Below are 15,970 nucleotides of genomic sequence, written 5' to 3'. Positions count from 1 at the left end.
GCCGGCGTGTACATGTGAATGAATGGAGGAGCTAATGTGTGTGTGGGGTGGTGGTGGTGGTGGTGGTATGGGGGGGGGGGGGCGTTTCGGCTAATGCTATCAGCACAGCTATGATTATTCCCAGAACGTTGAGAACGAGCTCCCGGAACTCCAGACATGCGTATATAAAAGAGTGGAATTAAAGTGTGTGTGAGTGTGTGTGTGTGTGTGTGTGTGTGTGTGTGTGTGTGTGTGTGTGTGTGTGTGTGTGTGTGTGTGTGTATGTGTGGGACAGAAATAATGTCGGGGACAGAAATTGTTATTAGCCTGCTGGCAGATGACACAACCTTAGTTTTGAAAAATGAACATCAAGTCCCAATAAGCGTTGAAAAAATTAAAACATTCTCCAAGGCTTCAGGATTGTCATTAAACTTAAAGAAATGCAAACTTCTTGAGCTGCATGACTCACCACTAAAGGAAATCAGCAATGTTCCTATCAAATCAGAAATAAAATACTTGAGCATTTTCCTATCTAAGGACCAAAAGTTAAATCAGTCCAGGAACATTGAATCTAAACTGAATCAAAGTAAAGCTAAATTGAATATATGGCTCCAAAGAGATTTATCAATATTAGGCCGGATATATTTGACTAAAATGGAATATTTATCCAGATGTATATACCCAGTGTATTCCAATGCTGCTCCAAATCAACTCATAAAATCTATTAACCAAATAAATTTCAACTTTATCTGGAGGAACAGACCACACCATCTAAAAAAAATCACATATGGGGAAAGAAACAAGTGACGGAGGGCTGAAAGTGATAGAGTTGGACTGCCTGAATGGGACATTGAAGGTGAACTGGTTGAAATCCTGGATCAAACATCATCATTCTTTCTGGTATTGTACTCCAAACTACTTATTCAACATAGTCGGCAGCCTAAGTCTTCTACTTATCTCTGACTTGGATATCAACAAGATTCCTGTCCAATTTTCAGAGTTCCATAAACAAATACTATTATACTGGAAAATGATATATGTACACAATTTCTCAACACACAGTACAATAATTTGGAACAATAGATATGTACTGCGTGGCAACAAACCTCTGTTTTACAAGGAATGCTTTGAGAAAGGTATATGGTCAATAATTGACTTGATGGATGACAATGGCAGTCCTCTAGACTATGAACAGTTCTGTACTACACACAGATTTAAGCCTCCCATATTAGAGTTGATAAAGTTATGAAACGCACTGCCTCGACAATTTGTATTCCTGACCAAAAATATAATGACGCACCAAACCGTACAACTACAGTTACCCCGACTATCACTCCAGGGAATCTCAATTCTGGACAGAAAGTGCAGCAACTCCTTTATTAGGACATGTTTCACAGGAAACTTATTCCCTGGACGTCAAAACAAAAATAATATTTGAAATAAATTTGATAAGGAATCGATTGCCACGCTGCGAACTATGTATCTGACTCTACCCATACCCCCCAAGGCAAAAAGAGACCCACTTCTAAATTATGAATGACATCTACCCATCTCAGGAATTATTGAGGGTACGCTTTACTTTTGAAGATAATATTTGTACATTTTGTGAAGACAACATTGAAACCACTGACCATATATATTTTCTCATTCTCATTCCATCGTCACCAGTTTCCCTCTCAAAAGATGATATCACATTTGGTTTACTTTTAAGCAACATAACAGATGAACTCTGTGTCAATGTTCTTTTAGGCCTGGCCGAATTCTTCATTCACAAAAACAGAATGCAAAAATGCTCCCCAAATTTTAATTTCTTCATAAACGATTTTGAATTATAAAAAAAAATCCTTAAAACTTATGGAAAAATCCAAAAACTAAAAAATATACAGTTACCCATGTCTGAGATTCCTTTTTTTTGGAAAAAAAAAAACAACTTGATTACATGTTATATTCCCCTTGCAATTGTTTTTTCGTTTTAATTTTTTATTTGTCTATCTATTGATTTAATTATTTCCTTTTAATTTCTTTTTTTGTCTAGCACTGTAAATTTCTCACAAACCGTTAACACTATTAACTTCTGATTCCATACAGAACAAATGTCCTTCTGTCCGTTGCTTCCTCATCCCTGGTTGTTTCATTGACATTCAGTTCTACCTTGCTATGTTTATTTGTACATTTGTATATTTGTGTGTACTATTAATGTTCAATTAAAAACAGTTTGATGTCTGAGATTCCTTGTGAACGGCCAACTTAATTACATGTTATATTCCCCTTACAATTTTCTTTTTTAGTTTTTAATTTTATTTTTCTATCTATTTATTTAATTATTTCCTTTTAATTTTCTGTTTTTGTCTAGCATTAAAAATTCTCGCAAACCGTTAACACTATTAACTTCTGATTACATACAGAACGAATGCCCTTATGTCTCCCGTCACCCGCCCCCCCGTCCCCCCCGCTTTTTCCGTACAGTGGCAGACACTGAGATCAAAAGCAAATGGATGTCATTGTAATGCAGTAACAGGGTGATAACAGCCGTGTTAGAAGTGTGTAGGGGCTTATAGGAGAGCAGAAGCACGTCACGCTATTCGCCTGAGTTCAGAGGATCGGGAGTACCAGGGCCCATAGCGGAGGAGCAGAGGAGTTGAGAAGCGGAGGAGCGGAGGAGCGGAGTTATGTTTCTCTTCTCAAAGGCGGGGAAGCTTGGGGGCAGCAGGACCCCTTAGACCGGCCAATGTGAGCCTTCTCCGGACATAGATCACCCGGACTCATGACTGGAGCTCCCGTACCTCTGGGCACACACATATGTGAATGAGTGGATGAGCTAATGTTTGTTTTGTTGTGGATACGTTTCGGCCAATGCTATTAGCACAGCTATGATGAGTTCAGGTGTGTGTGTGTGTGTGTGTGTGTGTGTGTGTGTGTGTGTGTGGGTGGGTGTGTGTGGGTGGGTGTGTGTGTGTGTGTGTGTGTGTGTGTCTGTGTGTGTGTGTGTGTGTGTGTGTGCGTGTGTTTATGTGTGTGTGAGAGTTTGTTTTGGTGGGTGGGGGGGGGTTCCCGCGGACTGGGAGTACCAGGGCCTTTAGCGGATGAGGTGAGGAGCGGAGGAGGGCAGAAGCCCGGACCGTGATTCTCTTATGTCCAGCGGTTCGGGAGTTCCAGGGCCCAAAGCGGAGGAGCGGCGGACAGGAAAAGCCCTGTCCGCAATTCACCTGAGTCTGGCGTATCGGTAGTACCTGGTTCCGCAGCGGAGGAGCGGAGGAGCGGAGAAGCGGAGGAGCGGAGGAGCGGAGGAGCGGAGGAGAGGAGGAGATGTTTCTCTTCTCAGAGGCGGCGAGGGGGGGGGGGGGGAGCAGGACCCCTTACCCTTATCCCCCGGACGTTTGAGTGGAGCTCCCGGACCTCCGGGCACACACATGCGAATGACTGGATGACAGGGAGTTCCAGGGCCTGGAGCGGATGAGCAGAGGAGAGGCGGAGGGCAGAAGCCCGGCCCGGTTCGGGAGTTCCAGGGTCCAAAGCGGGGGAGGGAAAAAAAGGAGGAGGGGAGGAGAGCAGAAGACTGGCCTGGAATTCACCGAAGTCCCGCAGATCGGGAGTTCCAGGGCCCGGTGCGGAAGACCGGAGGAGCGGAGGAGCGGAGGAGCGGAGGAGCAGAGGAGCGGAGGAGCGGAGGAGCGGAAGAGAGCGGAAGCCCAGCCGACAATTCGCCTGAGTCCCGCGGAAGGGGATTACCAGGCCCTGGAGCCTGAATCGCTTATGTCCTGCGGTTCCGGAGTACCAGGGCCCGGAGCGGAGGAGCGGAGGAGCGGAGGGGCGGATGAGTGGAGGAGCGGAGGAGCGGAGGAGAGCTGAAACCCGGCCCACATTTCGCCTGAGTCCCGCGGATTGGGAGTACCAGGGCCTGGAGCCTGATTCGCTTATGGCAAGCAGTTCAGGAGTACCAGGGCCCAGAGCGGAGGAGCGGAGGAGCGGAGGAGCGGATGAGCGGAGGAGCGAAGGTGAGCGGAAGCCCGGCCGAATATTCGCCTAAGTCCCGCGGAGAGGGAGTACCAAGGCCTGGAGCCTGATTCACTTATGTCTAGCAGTTCAGGAATACCAGGGCCCAGGGCGGAGGAGCGGAGGAGCGGATGAGAGGAGAAGCGGAGGAGAGCGGAAGCCCGGCCGACAATTCGCCTAAGTCCCGCGGAGAGGGAGTACCAGGACCTGGAGCCTGATTCGCTTATGTCCAGCAGTTCAGGAGTATCAGGGCCGGAACGGAGGAGCGGAGGAGCGGAGGAGCGGACGAGCGGAGGACCGGAGGAGAGCTGAATCCGGCCGACAATTCGCCTGAGTCCCGCGGAAAGGGAGTACCAGGGCCAGAAGCGTGATTTAATGATGTCCAGCAGTTCAGGAGTACCAGGGCCGGAGCGGAGGAGCGGAGGAGCGGAGGAGCGGAGGAGCGCAGGAGCGGAGGTGAGCGGAAGCCCGGCCGAATATTCGCCGAAGTCCCGCGGATTGGGAGTACCAGGGCCTGGAGACTGATTCGCTTATGGCAAGCAGTTCAGGAGTACCAGGGCCCTGAGCGGAGGAGTGGAGGAGCAGAGGAGCGGATGAGCGGAGGAACGGATGTGAGCGGTTGCCCGGCCGAATATTCGCCTAAGTCCCGCGGAAAGGGAGTACCAGGGCCTGGAGACTGATTCGCTTATGTCTAGCAGTTCAGGAGTACTAGGGCCCGGAGCGGAGGAGCGGAGGAGCGGATGAGAGGAGAAGCGGAGGAGAGCGGAAGCCCGGCCAACAATTCGCCTAAGTCCCGCGGAGAGGGAGTACCAAGGCCTGGAGCCTGATTCGCTTATGTCTAGCAGTTCAGGAGTACCAGGGCCGGAGCGGAGGAGCCGAGGAGCGGAGGAGAGTGGAACCCCGGCCGGCAATTCGCCTGTGTCTCGCGGAGAGGGAGTACCAGGTTCTGGAGCCTGAATCGCCTATGTCCAGCAGTTCAGGAGTACCAGGGCCAGGAGCGGAGGAGCGGAGGAGCGGATGAGCAGAAGAACGTTTAAGCGGTGGAGCGGAGGAGCGGATGAGCGGAGGAGAGCGGAATCCGGCCGACAATTCGCCTGAGTCCCGCGGAGAGGGAGTACCAGGGCCATAAGCGTCATTTAATGATGTTCAGCAATTCAGGAGTACCTGGGCCAGGTGCGGAGGAGCGGAGGAGCGGAGGAGCGGATGAGAGGAGAAGCGGAGGAGAGCGGAAACCCGGCCCACATTTCGCCTGAGTCCCGCGGATTGGGAGTACCAGGGCCTGGAGCCTGATTCGCTTATGTCCAGCAGTTCAGGAGTACCAGGGCCGGAGCGGAGGAGCGGAGGAGCGGAGGAGCGGAGGAGCGGAGGACCGGAGGACCGGAGGACCGGAGGAGAGCTGAATCCGGCCGACAATTCGCCAGAGTCCCGCGGAAAGGGAGTACCAGGGCCAGAAGCGTGATTTAATGATGTCCAGCAGTTCAGGAGTACTAGGGCCGGAGCGGAGGAGCGGGGAAGCCCGGCCGACAATTCGCCTGAGTCCAGCGGAAAGGGAGTACCAGGGCCTGGAGCCTGATTCGCTTATGTCTAGCAGTTCAGGAGTACCAGGGCCTGGAGCGGAGGAGCGGAGGAGCGGATGAGCAGAAGAACGTTTAAGCAGTGGAGCGGAGGAGCGGAGGAGCGGAGGAGCGCAGGAGCGGAGGTGAGCGGAAGCCCGGCCGAATATTCGCCGAAGTCCCGCGGATTGGGAGTACCAGGGCCTGGAGCCTGATTCACTTATGTCTAGCAGTTCAGGAATACCAGGGCCCAGGGCGGAGGAGCGGAGGAGCGGATGAGAGGAGAAGCGGAGGAGAGCGGAAGCCCGGCCGACAATTCGCCTAAGTCCCGCGGAGAGGGAGTACCAGGACCTGGAGCCTGATTCGCTTATGTCCAGCAGTTCAGGAGTATCAGGGCCGGAACGGAGGAGCGGAGGAGCGGAGGAGCGGACGAGCGGAGGACCGGAGGAGAGCTGAATCCGGCCGACAATTCGCCTGAGTCCCGCGGAAAGGGAGTACCAGGGCCAGAAGCGTGATTTAATGATGTCCAGCAGTTCAGGAGTACCAGGGCCGGAGCGGAGGAGCGGAGGAGCGGAGGAGCGGAGGAGCGGAGGAGCGGAGGAGAGCGGAAGCCCGGCCGAATATTTGCCTAAGTCCCGCGGAAAGGGAGTACCAGGGCCTGGAGCCTGATTCGCTTATGTCTAGCAGTTCAGGAGTACCAGGGCCTGGAGCGGAGGAGCGGAGGAGCGGATGAGCAGAAGAACGTTTAAGCAGTGGAGCGGAGGAGCGGAGGAGCGGAGGAGCGCAGGAGCGGAGGTGAGCGGAAGCCCGGCCGAATATTCGCCGAAGTCCCGCGGATTGGGAGTACCAGGGCCTGGAGCCGGATTCGCTTATGGCAAGCAGTTCAGGAGTACCAGGGCCCTGAGCGGAGGAGTGGAGGAGCAGAGGAGCGGATGAGCGGAGGAACGGATGTGAGCGGTTGCCCGGCCGAATATTCGCCTAAGTCCCGCGGAAAGGGAGTACCAGGGCCTGGAGACTGATTCGCTTATGTCTAGCAGTTCAGGAGTACTAGGGCCCGGAGCGGAGGAGCGGAGGAGCGGATGAGAGGAGAAGCGGAGGAGAGCGGAAGCCCGGCCAACAATTCGCCTAAGTCCCGCGGAGAGGGAGTACCAAGGCCTGGAGCCTGATTCGCTTATGTCTAGCAGTTCAGGAGTACCAGGGCCGGAGCGGAGGAGCCGAGGAGCGGAGGAGAGTGGAACCCCGGCCGGCAATTCGCCTGTGTCTCGCGGAGAGGGAGTACCAGGTTCTGGAGCCTGAATCGCCTATGTCCAGCAGTTCAGGAGTACCAGGGCCAGGAGCGGAGGAGCGGAGGAGCGGATGAGCAGAAGAACGTTTAAGCGGTGGAGCGGAGGAGCGGATGAGCGGAGGAGAGCGGAATCCGGCCGACAATTCGCCTGAGTCCCGCGGAGAGGGAGTACCAGGGCCATAAGCGTCATTTAATGATGTTCAGCAATTCAGGAGTACCTGGGCCAGGTGCGGAGGAGCGGAGGAGCGGAGGAGCGGATGAGAGGAGAAGCGGAGGAGAGCGGAAACCCGGCCCACATTTCGCCTGAGTCCCGCGGATTGGGAGTACCAGGGCCTGGAGCCTGATTCGCTTATGTCCAGCAGTTCAGGAGTACCAGGGCCGGAGCGGAGGAGCGGAGGAGCGGAGGAGCGGAGGAGCGGAGGAGCGGAGGACCGGAGGACCGGAGGAGAGCTGAATCCGGCCGACAACTCGCCAGAGTCCCGCGGAAAGGGAGTACCAGGGCCAGAAGCGTGATTTAATGATGTCCAGCAGTTCAGGAGTACTAGGGCCGGAGCGGAGGAGCGGAGGAGCGGGGAAGCCCGGCCGACAATTCGCCTGAGTCCAGCGGAAAGGGAGTACCAGGGCCTGGAGCCTGATTCGCTTATGTCTAGCAGTTCAGGAGTACCAGGGCCTGGAGCGGAGGAGCGGAGGAGCGGATGAGCAGAAGAACGTTTAAGCAGTGGAGCGGAGGAGCGGAGGAGCGGAGGAGCGCAGGAGCGGAGGTGAGCGGAAGCCCGGCCGAATATTCGCCGAAGTCCCGCGGATTGGGAGTACCAGGGCCTGGAGCCTGATTCGCTTATGTCTAGCAGTTCAGGAGTACCAGGGCCTGGAGCGGAGGAGCGGAGGAGCGGATGAGCAGAAGAACGTTTAAGCAGTGGAGCGGAGGAGCGGAGGAGCGGAGGAGCGCAGGAGCGGAGGTGAGCGGAAGCCCGGCCGAATATTCGCCGAAGTCCCGCGGATTGGGAGTACCAGGGCCTGGAGCCTGATTCGCTTATGGCAAGCAGTTCAGGAGTACCAGGGCCCTGAGCGGAGGAGTGGAGGAGCAGAGGAGCGGATGAGCGGAGGAACGGATGTGAGCGGTTGCCCGGCCGAATATTCGCCTAAGTCCCGCGGAAAGGGAGTACCAGGGCCTGGAGACTGATTCGCTTATGTCTAGCAGTTCAGGAGTACTAGGGCCCGGAGCGGAGGAGCGGAGGAGCGGATGAGAGGAGAAGCGGAGGAGAGCGGAAGCCCGGCCAACAATTCGCCTAAGTCCCGCGGAGAGGGAGTACCAAGGCCTGGAGCCTGATTCGCTTATGTCTAGCAGTTCAGGAGTACCAGGGCCGGAGCGGAGGAGCCGAGGAGCGGAGGAGAGTGGAACCCCGGCCGGCAATTCGCCTGTGTCTCGCGGAGAGGGAGTACCAGGTTCTGGAGCCTGAATCGCCTATGTCCAGCAGTTCAGGAGTACCAGGGCCAGGAGCGGAGGAGCGGAGGAGCGGATGAGCAGAAGAACGTTTAAGCGGTGGAGCGGAGGAGCGGATGAGCGGAGGAGAGCGGAATCCGGCCGACAATTCGCCTGAGTCCCGCGGAGAGGGAGTACCAGGGCCATAAGCGTCATTTAATGATGTTCAGCAATTCAGGAGTACCTGGGCCAGGTGCGGAGGAGCGGAGGAGCGGAGGGGCGGATGAGTGGAGGAGCGGAGGAGAGCGGAAACCCGGCCCACATTTCGCCTGAGTCCCGCGGATTGGGAGTACCAGGGCCTGGAGCCTGATTCGCTTATGGCAAGCAGTTCAGGAGTACCAGGGCCCTGAGCGGAGGAGTGGAGGAGCAGAGGAGCGGATGAGCGGAGGAACGGATGTGAGCGGTTGCCCGGCCGAATATTCGCCTAAGTCCCGCGGAAAGGGAGTACCAGGGCCTGGAGACTGATTCGCTTATGTCTAGCAGTTCAGGAGTACCAGGGCACGGAGCGGAGGTGCGGAGGAGCGGAGGAGCGGATGAGAGGAGAAGCGGAGAAGAGCGGAAGCCCGGCCAACAATTCGCCTAAGTCCCGCGGAGAGGGAGTACCAAGGCCTGGAGCCTGATTCGCTTATGTCTAGCAGTTCAGGAGTACCAGGGCCGGAGCGGAGGAGCCGAGGAGCGGAGGAGAGTGGAACCCCGGCCGGCAATTCGCCTGTGTCTCGCGGAGAGGGAGTACCAGGTTCTGGAGCCTGAATCGCCTATGTCCAGCAGTTCAGGAGTACCAGGGCCAGGAGCGGAGGAGCGGAGGAGCGGAGAAGCGGAGGAGAGCGGAAGCCCGTCCGACAATTCGCCTGAGTCCCGCGGAGGGGGAGTACAAGGGTCTGGAGCCTGAATCGCTTATGTCCAGCAGTTCAGGAGTACCAGGGCCAGGAGCGGAGGACCGGAGGAGCGGAGTACCGGAGGAGCGGAGGAGCGAGGGAGTGGAGAAGCGGAGGAGCGGAGGAGAGGAGGAGCGGAAGAGCGGAGGAGCGGAGGAGCGGAGGAGAGGGGAAGCACGCTCCATATTTCGCCAGAGTCCCGCGGATAGGGAGTATTAGGGCCAAGAGCCTGATTCGCTTATGTCCAGCAGTTCTGGAGTACTAAGGCCCGGAGCGGATCAGCGGCGGAGCGGATGAGTGGAAGAACGGAGAAGCGGTGGAGCGGAGGAGCGGAGGAGCGGAGGAGCAGAGTTATGTTTCTCTTCTCAAAGGCGGGGAAGCTTTGGGGCAGCAGGACCCCTTAGACTGGCCAATATGAGCCTTCTATGGACATAGCTCCCCCGGACGTATGACCGGTGCTCCCGGACCTCTTGGTACATACATGTGAATGAGTGGATGAGCTAATGTTTGTTTGGTTGTGGATGCTTTTCGGCTAACGCTATTAGCACAGCTATGAAGACTTAAGGTGTGTGTGTGTCTGTGTGTGTGTGTGAGTGTCTTTGTGTGTTTGTGTGAGTGATGTTGTTTTGGTGGGGGGGGGGGTCGCGTACAGGGAGTACCAGTGCCAAGAGCGGTTGAGCTGAGGAGCGGAGGAGGGCAGAAGCCCGGCCCGTGATTCGCTTATGTCAAGCGGTTCGGGAATTCCAGGGCCCAAAGCGGAGGAGCGGTGGAGCTGAGCTGTGTGTGTGTCTTTGTGTGTTTATGTGTGTGTGTCAGTGTGTTCTTGTGTGTGTATGTGTGAGAGTTTATTTAGGTGGAGGGGGGGAGTACCAGGGCCCATAGCGGAAGAGCGGTGGAGCTTAGAAGCGGAGGAGCGGAGTAGCGGAAGTATTGTTTCTCCACTCAGAGACGGGGAAGCTTGGGGGCAGCAGAACCCCTTAGATGGGCTAATCTGAGCATTCTCCGGACATAGATCCCCCGGACGTATGATTGGAGCTCCCGGACCATTGGGCACACACATGTGAATGAGTGGAAGAACTAATATTTGTTTGGTTGTGGATGCGTTTCGGCTAATGCTATTAGCACAGCTATGATGAGTTAAGGTGTGCGTGTATGTGTGTGTGTGTGTGTGTGAGTGTGTCTGTGTGTGTGTGTGAGAGTTTGTTTAGGTGGGGGGGGGGTCGCGGACAGGGAGTACCAGGTCCTCGAGCGGATGAGCTGAGGAGCAGAGGAGGGCATAAGCCCAGCCCGTGATTCCCTTATATCCAGCGGTTCGGGAGTTCCAGGGCCCAAAGCGGAAAAGCGGAGGAGCGGAGAAGCGGAGGAGTGGAGGAGAGCAGAAGCACCTCTCGCAATTCTCCTGAGTTTGCAGGATCGGGAATTCCAGGGCCAATAGCGGAGGAGCGGAGGTGTTGAGAAGCGGAGGAGTGGAGGAGCGATATTATATTTCTCTTCTCAAAGGCGGGGAAGCTTGGGGGCACCAGGACCCCTTAGACCGGCAAATGTGAGCCTTCTCCCGACATAGATGCCCCGGACGTATGACCGGAGATCCAGGACCTCTGGGCACATACATTTGAATGAGTGGATGAGCTAATGTTTGTTTGGTTGTGGATGCGTTTCGGCTAATGCTATTAGCACAGCTAATATGAGTTAAGGTGTGTGTGTGTGTATGTCTGTGTGTGTTTGTGTGTGTGTGTGTGTGTGAGTTTGTTTAGGTGGGGGGGGTCGCGGACAGGGAGTACCAGGGCCTCGAGCGGATGAGCTGAGGAGCGGAGAAGTGGACCATATGGCACACACATGTGAATGAGAGGATGAGCTAATGTTTGTTTGGTTGTGGATGCATTTCGGCTAATGCTATTAGCACAGCTATGATGACTTAATGTGTGTATGTGTGTCAGTGTGTGTGTGTGTGTGAGTGTTTTTGTGTATGTGTGTGATAGTTTGTTTTGGTGGGGGGGGGGGTCGCGGACACGGAGTACCAGGGCGCACACATGTGAATGAGTGGATGAGCTAATGTTTGTTTGGTTGTGGATGCGTTTCGGCTAATGCTATTAGCACAGCTATGATGAGTTAAGGTGTGTGTGTGTGTGTGTGAGTGTGTGTGTTTGTTTGTTTTTGTGTCTATGTGAGTGTGTTCGTGTGTGTATGTGTGAGAGTTTGTTTAAGTGGGGGGGGGGTACCAGGGCCCATCACGGAGGAGCGGTGGAGCGGAGAAGCGGAGGAATTGAGGAGCGGAGGTAATTTTTCTCTTCTCAAAGGCAGAGGATGGGAAGTTTGGGGGCAGTAGGACGCCTTAGACCGGCCACTGTGAGCCTTCTCCAGATATAGATCCCCCGGATGTATGATTGGAGCTCCCGGACCATTGGGCACACACATGTGAATGAGTGGATGAGCTAATGTTTGTTTGGTAGTGGATGCGTTTCGGCTAATGCTATTAGCACAGCTATGATGAGTTAAGGTGTTTGTGTGTGTGTGTGTGTGTATGTGTGTGTGTGTGTGTGTCTTTGTGTGTGTGTGAGTGTGTTTAGGTGGGGGGGGGGTACCAGGGCCAATAGCGGAGGAGCGGTAGAGCTGAGAAGCGTAGGAGCGTAGGAGCGGAGGTAATGTTTCTTCTCTCAGAGGCGGGGAAGCTTGGGGGCAGAAGAACCCCTTAGACGGCCTAATGTGAGCCTTCTCTGGCGATAGCTCCCCCAGACGTATGACCGGAGCTCCCAGACCTCTGGGCACAAACATGTGAATGAGTGGATGAGCTAATGTTTGTGTGGTTGTGGATGCGTTTCGGCTAATGCTATTAGCACCGCTATGAAGACTTAAAGTGTGTGTATGTGTGTATGTGTGTGTCTGTGTGTGTGTGTGAGTGTCTTTGTGTGTGTGTGTGTGTGTGTTTGTGTGTGTGAAAGGCTCTTTTGGTGGGGGAGGGGGGGGTCGCGGAAAGGGATTACCATTGGGCACACACATGTGAATGAGTGGATGAGCTAATGTTTGTTTGGTTGTGGATGCGTTTCGGTTAATGCTATTAGCACATCTATGATGAATTAAGGTTTGTGTGTGTGTGTGTGTGTGTGTGTGTGTGTGTGTGTTTGTTTTTTTTGTGTCTGTGTGAGTGTGTCGTGTGTGTATCTGTGAGAGTTTGTTTAGGTGGGGGGGGGTACTAGGGCCCTTCGCGGAGGAGCGGTGGAGCGGAGAAGCAGAGGAATGGAGGAGTGGAGGTAATTTTTCTCTTCTTAAAGGCAGAGGATGGGAAGTTTGGGGGCAGTAGGACGCCTTAGACCGGCCACTGTGAGCCTTCTCCAGATATAGATCCCCCGGACGTATGATTGGAGCTCCCGGACCATTGGGCACACACATGTGAATGAGTGGATGAGCTAATGTTTGTTTGGTAGTGGATGCATTTCGGCTAATGCTATTAGCACAGCTATGATGAGTTAAGGTGTGTTTGTGTGTGTGTGTGTGTGTGTGTGTGTGCGCGCGTGTGTGTGTTTGTGTGTTTTTGTGTATGTGTGAGTGTGTTTAGGTGGGGGGGGGGGTACCAGGGCCCATAGCGGAGGAGCGGTGGAGCTGAGAAGCGGAGGAGCGGAGGAGCGGAGTAGCGGAGGTATTGTTTCTCCTCTCAGAGGCGGGGAAGCTTGGGAGCTATTAGCACAGCTATGATGACTTAAGGTGTGTGTGTGTGTGTGTGTTTGTGTGTTTGTGTGTTCTTGTGTGTGTGTGTGTTTGTGTGTGCGTTTGTGTATATGTGTGTGACAGTTTGTTTAGGTGGGGGGGGGGGGGGGCGCGGAAGGGGGGTAGCTGGGCCTGGAGCGGATGAGCTGTGAAGCGGATGGAGGGCAGAAGCACGTCCCATAATTCTCCTGAGTCCGGCGGATCGGGAGTACCAGGGCCTATAGCGGAGGAGCGGTGGAGCGGAGAAGCGGACCATTGGGCACACACATGTGAATGAGTGGATGAGCTAATGTTTGTTTGGTTGTGGATGCATTTCGGCTAATGCTATTAGCACAGCTATGATGACTTAATGTGTGTATGTGTGTCAGTGTGTGTGTGTGTGTGAGTGTCTTTGTGTATGTGTGTGATAGTTTGTTTTGGTGGGGGGGGGGGGGGGGGTCGCGGACACGGAGTACCAGGGCGCACACATGTGAATGAGTGGATGAGCTAATGTTTGTTTGGTTGTGGATGCGTTTCGGCTAAAGCTATTAGCACAGCTATGAAGACTGAAGGTGTGTGTACGTGTGTATGTGTGTGTCTGTGTGTGTGTGAGTGTCTTTGTTTGTGTGTGTGTGTGTGTGAGAGGCTCTTTTGGTGGGGGGGGGGGGTCGCGGACAGGGAGTACCATTGGGCACACACATGTGAATGAGTGGATGAGCGAATGTTTGTTTGGTTGTGGATGCGTTTCGGCTAATGCTATTAGCACAGCTCTGATGAGTTAAGATGTGTGTGTATGTGTGTCTGTGTGTTTGTGTGTTTTTGTGTGTGTGTGAGTGATTTTGTGTGAGAGTTTGTTTAGGTGGGGGGGGGGGGGGAGTACCAGGGCCCATAGCGGAGGAGCGACGGAGCTGAGAAGCGGAGGAGCAGAGGAGCGGAGGTAATGTTTCTTCTCTCAGAGGCGGAGCAGCTTGGGGGCAGCAGAACCCCTTAGACGGGCTAATGTGAGCATTATCCGGACATAGATCCCCTGTACGTATGATTGGAGCTCCCGGACCACTGGGCACACACATGTGAATGAGTGGATGAGCTAATGTTTGTTTGGTTGTGGATGCGTTTCGGCTAATGCTATTAGCACAGCTATGATGAGTTAAGGTGTGTGTGTGTGTGTGTGTGTGTGTGTGTGTGTGTGTGTTTGTTTGTTTTTGTGTCTGTGTGAGTGTGTTCGTGTGTGTATGTGTGAGAGTTTGTTTAAGTGTGTGGGGGGGGGGGGTACCAGGGCCCATCACAGAGGAGCGGTGGAGCGGAGAAGCGGAGGAATGGAGGAGCGGAGGTAATTTTTCTCTTCTCAAAGGCAGAGGATGGGAAGTTTGGGTGCAGTAGGACGCCTTAGACCGGCCACTGTGAGCCTTCTCCAGATATAGATCCCCCGGATGTATGATTGGAGCTCCCGGACCATTGGGCACACACATGTGAATGAGTGGATGAGCTAATGTTTGTTTGGTAGTGGATGCGTTTCGGCTAAAGCTATTAGCACAGCTATGATGAGTTAAGGTGTGTGTGTGTGTGTGTGTGTGTGTGTGTGTGTGAGTGTCTTTGTGTGTGTTTGTGTGTTTTTGAGTGTGTGTGAGTGTGTTTAGGTGGGGGGGGGGGGTACCAGGGCCAATAGCGGAGGAGCGGTGGAGCTGAGAAGCGGAGGAGCAGAGGAGCGGAGGTAATGTTTCTTCTCTCAGAGGCGGGGAAGCTTGGGGGCAGAAGAACCCCTTAGACGGCCTAATGTGAGCCTTCTCTGGAGATAGCTCCCCCAGACGTATGACCGGAGCTGCCGGACCATTGGGCACACACATGTGAATGAGTGGATGAGCTAATGTTTGTTTGGTTGTGGATGCGTTTCGGCTAATGCTATTAGCACAGCTAATATGAGTTAAGGTGTGTGTGTGTGTATGTCTGTGTGTGTTTGTGTGTGTGTGTGTGTGTGAGTTTGTTTAGGTGGGGGGGGTCGCGGACAGGGAGTACCAGGGCCTCGAGCGGATGAGCTGAGGAGCGGAGGAGGGCAGATGCCCGGCCTTGATTCGCTTATGTCCAGCGGTTCGGGAATTCCAGGGCCCAAAGCGGAGGAGCAGTGGAGCTGAGAAGCAGAGGAGCGGAGGAGCGGAGTAGCAGAGGCATAGTTTCTCCTCTCAGAGGCGGGGAAGCTTGGGGGCATCAGAACCCCTTGGACGGGCTAATGTGAGCATTCTCCGGACATAGATCCCCCGAACGTATGAATGGAGCTCCCGGACCATTGGGCACACACATGTGAATGAGTGGATGAGCTAATGTTTGTTTGGTTGTGGATGCATTTCGGCTAATGCTATTAGCACAGCTATGATGAGTTAAGGTGTGTGTGTGTGTGTGTGTGTGTGTGTGTGTGTGTGTCTGTTTTTTTGTTTTTGTGTCTGTGTGAGGGTGTTCGTGTGTGTGTGTGTGAGAGTTTGTTTAGGTGGGGGGGGGGGGTACCAAGGCCCATCGCGGAAGAGCTGTGGAGCGGAGAAGCGGAGGTAATTTCTCTCTTCTCAAAGGCAGAGGATGGGAAGTTTGGGGTTAGTAGGACGCCTTAGACCAGCCACTGTGAGCCTTCTCCGGACATAGATCCCCCGAACGTATGATTGGAGCTCCCGGACCATTGGGCACACACATGTGAATGAGTGGATGAGCTAATGTTTGTTTGGTAGTGGATGCGTTTCGGCTAATGCTATTAGCACAGCTATGATGAGTTAAGGTGTGTTTGTGTATGTGTGTGTGTGTGTGTGTGCGTGTGTGTGTTTGTGTGTTTTTGTGTGTGAGTGAGTGTGTTTAAGTGGGGGGGGGTACCAGGGCCCATAGCCGAGGAGCGGTGGAGCTGAGAAGCGGAGGAGCGGAGTAGCGGAGGTATTGTTTCTCCTCTCAGAGGCGGGGAATCTTGGGAGCTATTAGCACAGCTATGATGACTTAAGGTGTGTGTGTGTTTGTGTGTTTGTGTGTTCTTCTGTGTGTGTGTGTGTGTGTGTTTTTGTGTGTGCGTTTGTGTATATGTTTGTGACAGTTTGTTTAGGTGGGGGGGGGGGCGCGGACAGGGGGTAGCTGGGCCTGGAGCGGATGAGCTGTG

This window comes from Fistularia commersonii, unplaced genomic scaffold (assembly GCF_037954325.1).
Source record: "Fistularia commersonii isolate RoL2024-O1a breed Wild unplaced genomic scaffold, RoL_Fcom_v1.0 HiC_scaffold_71, whole genome shotgun sequence".
Classification (NCBI taxonomy): Eukaryota; Metazoa; Chordata; class Actinopteri; order Syngnathiformes; family Fistulariidae; genus Fistularia; species Fistularia commersonii.
The sequence above is the reverse complement of the archived record's forward strand: the minus strand, read 5'-3'. Positions refer to the sequence as shown.